Genomic DNA, 5,338 nt, shown 5'->3' on the forward strand with positions numbered 1-5,338 from the left:
ACCATGCATCTTCCTCTTGAAGATGAATGTTAGACCAAGAATGTTGCGGTCAAAAACGTTCCATGGAGAAAGCTACTTGATAGTAAGGATTGCAAGTACCAGGTAAAAGGTATGCCCGTATTAGTCTTTGAAGAGTGTTTGGATACTTAGCATATGCACATGTACCTAAAGAGATAAGAGGAAAGTTAAATGATAAAAGTGAAACGTGTATTTTTATTGGTTATAGCGAGCATTCAAAAGCATATGGATTATATAATCTCATCACAAAAAAAACTATAATCAACAAATAAGTGGTGTTCAAAGAACATGAGTCATGGAATGGGAGTGTAGACAAAACTGTTGCTGAAAAAGTGTCACTCATAGAAGAAGAATACGTGGCATAAAATGAGAAAAAAACAGGATATGTAATGACACCAATCAAATACACACCAACAAGGATTCCATGATATTCTAGATCATCTAGCAGATCAGTACTTTATAATACTCACAACTATTAGTTAGGTAATGAATCAAGTAACGTTAAGAGAAAAATGAGAAGTTTGCAGGATATTTATAATGATTTAGATATTATTTCAAAATTTTGCATTATTTTCATTTCAACCCTTATCATTTGAAGAATCTATCAAAGACAAGAATTAATGAAAGCTATGGATGAAGAAACATAATTTATGGAGAAAAATGATACTTGGGATTTGGTTGTGTTATTGTTGTAGTATTCAACAACCCCCCAAATTTATTTTTATTTTAGTTATATAATAAATAATGGGGGGACGATTCCTTTATGTTAATAAAACTCTTTAGTTTTCAATAAAGATAAGGTATTTTTGAATTTGTTATAAAATCTCTTAGGTTTGAAAATTTCCCTTATTGGAACACAAGTGTCGGAGGTCCAACCTTTATAATGTTACGATAAATTAAAATCATGATAGGCCCTCTTATTATGAAATTGATGCATTATCGAAATATTTGTATTGTACTATTATTATATCATAACTTTCCGTTTAAGAAAGTTACGATAAATCCATTCTTCGATAAAACATTCTTGATGGCTAATTTATTTATTAAAAGGGGCTTTTGATAAAAAGATAAAACAAGTCATGCGCTCCATTTTTAATTAAATACTATAAGAGTGGTTGGTCCCACAACCGCCACTTGGCATATCGACTTTTCACAATATCATAACTTTTTAAGTGTTCCATACTCAATACTTCCAATACCTCAATTCCTTCGATACTTGCCTCCTCCGATATCCACTATTCCCAATAATCAATATTTTTGATGCTTCCTAGCTCTAATATCCATTATCTCCGATACTTGTCCCCTTTGATACCACAAGACCTATGATTTCCTGTTTACACTTAATATTAGAACTTTCATACGAGATAATTGCTCTTTAAATCTATGATATTCCATTGCTGATATAGAAGCCTCGATATCACTTCCCGCCTCTACTTATAGCTGTTACTTCTTTAAATATGAGTTATCGGGAGTTACCTATATCGTAAATTTATAATGCACATCCAATTGATTTTGACGATATGTTTCTTTCGATACACTGATGTGGGAAAACCTATGCGAATTCATGTTTTGACATTTAATATCTGAAAGTGGTGAATTTATGGTTTTTGAGATTATAGTCATCCTCATTCATTGTAGTTCAATTCTATTATAAATCGCCCTTAAATACATAAATTGTTGTGTGAAATTTGTTATTTGCACTAAGTATTTCAGGTGAAGAAGTTATCACTCAGACTTGTGTTTTTCATTACAGGCTAGTCTCGACAAGCATAATTATGAAGAAATGTCTAAAGTAGCCAAACCAAAGAAGAAACCTATTGCTCAAAAGCAATCGATTGCTCCTCCAACTGAAAATGCTGATACGCCAGGATTATTTTCCGACATAGTCTATTCTCTAGATGTTGGAAGTGCCTCTTAGGAATCTATCTATAAACTATTTGAGGATGAAGGACCTAGAGCCACACAAAGAACAATTAAGTCGAGGATTCTATGCTAGTCTCTAATATCACTTACAGTGATGTGGAAAATTCATTCTTGCATAGGATTGCTTCCTGACCCAAAATCCTTCCTTATACGGACATGGTTCGATGGGTAATTGATAACTTAATCATTTTAGAAAGGAAATTCATGACAGAAAAGAAAATATTATCGGATCATTCAGTGGCAGTGATATTAGTGCAATGTACCATTTCCCACTGCCTCAGTGAAAATATAACAAACAATTTGTGGAGAAATTCATCAGCGAAAATGATCATGCGTTAGAGCCTATTAGGGCATGGAGAAGAGATCCGAACAAGCATAAGTGAGAGGAAAAGGGTATTTATGTGGTTGACTCTCTTGTTGGTCCCTATTATCAAATAACTGCCATGATATGTAGGCTCTTTGCTTATTCTAATACTCATAAATTTTTTGATCAATGGAGACCACTGATTGATGCTGCCTCAAAAGGATATATATTATATTAGTGAAATATATTTTCTAATAAATTAGATACTCATATCCTGAATTTTAGAAGTAAGCGTAAGGTTTCAGAAAATATAATTCCTCCCTTCTGCATGAGTGCCTATGTAATGGATTCCCTATGTTTCACTATGGATTTCACCTCTATGGGATGGAAGTGGACCTTAGAGGACCCAAATCCTATCCATATATATCACAATATCCTTTGAGACTCAAAGTAATAGCCTCATTTTTATAAAATCTGCCATGGAGTAATGCTGCTTATTTATAAAATCATCTTTTACAAGAGAATACCTAGGATTTCCCCAGAAGCCCAAACCAACTTACTCCGGGGTGGAAACTGGTTTGGTGAGGAGTTATTTACCTATGTCCAAGTCTTTTCTAGCCTTTCTAACCCCCATGTCTCGCCTCTGTATGTCCCTAAAAAACTTCTGGCTCAACAAATAGTATACCAAATCGTAGGGAATGGTATTTCAAAAGTCTTAAAGGAGTCTAATAAGAAAGTGTGGCCTGTTTTTCCTCTTCATTGTGGTATTTCTACTTTGGATAATTTCAGGAATGCAACCATTGAGATTAATTCTATTTTTGAATTCAATTTCCCTACCATCCCTAATATGTAGTATGATCCCCATAAAAATATCAAAAAGGTTACTGTGCAATCTAGCATTAGGCAGTTTTCTCATGAACCAGATAAGTTCGATGACCTATTTGAAAATGATTTTACCTATTCAATGGTTACAAGACAAGCAACAGAGAAGTTGACTCCATAAGAAATGACTCAATTCACCCAATACCGGGCCGCAAGGCTATCCCATTTAACTATGGATTCATTAAATTTTCCTCAAGAAAACACAATTCAAGATGATGTTATAGTTACTAGTACCATATAGGCTACTGATACGCCTCAAAAAAAAGAGAGGAGATTCCCCCTTCTCAGGCTGAAGGTATTTTTCCTAGTTCCAAGCTTGAGCAAATATGGGAACAATATAGCTAGGTTTTGAAGGACAATGAACCACATGTTTTGAAGACTCCCTTACAAGAGAAGGTCCCAAATATTTCTAAAATTTTGGAATAGACTCTGATCATAGTAAAGGCCTTTGAAAATCCTTTAGAAGTTGAAGACGTTGAAGTTATATCAGTCTTCCCAACCTCTAAGGCTGTAATAAAGGTTGAAGAAATTCCCCCACTTAATGTATTTTACATTCCTAAGCATAAGGTTGTTGTTAAAAGACAAAGAAAGAAAAGAAAAATCGAGCAATCCTAGGCTTTAGTTCCTAGAAATGCTTCTTTCGAAGTTTTTAGAATTCTTCCTTGTCCACTCCTTCAAAGGAACTAGGAAGACTCACTCAGTTCACGGGAGCCTATGCTTCCACAACCATGGACAAAGACACTAAAAAACAACAGTTATTGAAAGAAAAAGAAGACAAAATTGTATAGTTAAAAAAATGGTTTGAGACTGAGAAAGAAAAGATTGCCAATCAATGGAAAGAAAAACTCATTGAACTCTAGAATAGTTTTAATGCCCTTAAGTTCAATATGACACTGATTAGCAAGCCCGATACACTCAGATATAGGAATTATAGAACATGATAGAACAAGTAAAGGTTAATCATGAATTGACAAAGTTCAAAAAGGAAGCACGAGAGTTAAATACTCTCCTTTATTAACATAAAATTGTGTTTTTTCAGAGTTTGGCCATTATTCATGATTTATGTCATACAACCAGTTCTCTGGTTGACCAATTATCAAACCTCAAAACTTATTTTGATGATATTGAAGAAAATATTACAAGTTTCTTTACGTGGAAGGACAACGCTGATGGGAGAATAGCTGATATTCCTAGAATAGAAGAGCCACACAAGGAAATAGTCTTTAGAGAATGGGAGATTCACTTTAAACAGGTAGAGGCAACATTATTCAATGCGAGAGATATCTCTAATGATCTCATGGAGACAATCAATGATAACTTGTTCCAGGTGAATATCATATCAAACTGCCCCAAGGGAGCGCTTCTAGATATCAAACTGCTCACTAAAATGTGACAGGAATCATCCAAAAAGTAGGTTGAAATAATTGGGCATCTATCTAAAATTGACTTGGAAAGCCATTGGCAATTTTTAGTCAAACCACAAAGCCAATGGTTTATGCTTATGTGCCTATCCAATACCACCAATCACATGTTTCCAGCATTAAGGGACACAATATTTATCATCCAGATGCAGATTCAACTAAAGACTCCACCCGAATTAAAGAATATGATAGATATCTACGAGCTACAACAACGAATGGGAGAGAAGTACTCTTCACAGGCCTAAACGATTTGATATAAAAAATTCTAAATATGTCTCTTTGGTTTATTTTAAGCATTGTTTGTTAAAACCTCTTCAAGTTTTTCTCTATTTTCTATATTTGTATTTCATTTTGAGACTATAAATCCCCTCCATTTGTAAGGAGAATGGTTTCTGAATTTTGGAAAGAAGGATTTTGTTTGCACTATCGTAACTTAAGTTTCTCTTAATAGAAAGTTGAACCACCACCATTTTCTCATGAGAAGAGTAACGATTTATCGAGTACTATTATCTGTTTATTATTTCTTTGTTTAAGAGTTGAATGGTAATTTTATTATGTCTAGCATATATGTGTTATAACAATTGTTATTTTTTCACTAATGATATGTGTGATTGGAATTATATATTATATGCATAAACAATGAAATATCATATATGTGACGAATTTATCAACTAATTTAATTAAATTAGTTATAATTTTCTGTTTTGACCTCATGATCACAAGATAGTCTATATTGTCATGTTGTTTATTGGAATTTTTTAAAATCACATATACATATATATTTCCCGAG

This window comes from Pinus tabuliformis, chromosome 2_1 (assembly GCF_031772625.1).
Source record: "Pinus tabuliformis cultivar Carrire ecotype Pingquan chromosome 2_1, CPIR1, whole genome shotgun sequence".
Taxonomy (NCBI): Eukaryota; Viridiplantae; Streptophyta; class Pinopsida; order Pinales; family Pinaceae; genus Pinus; species Pinus tabuliformis.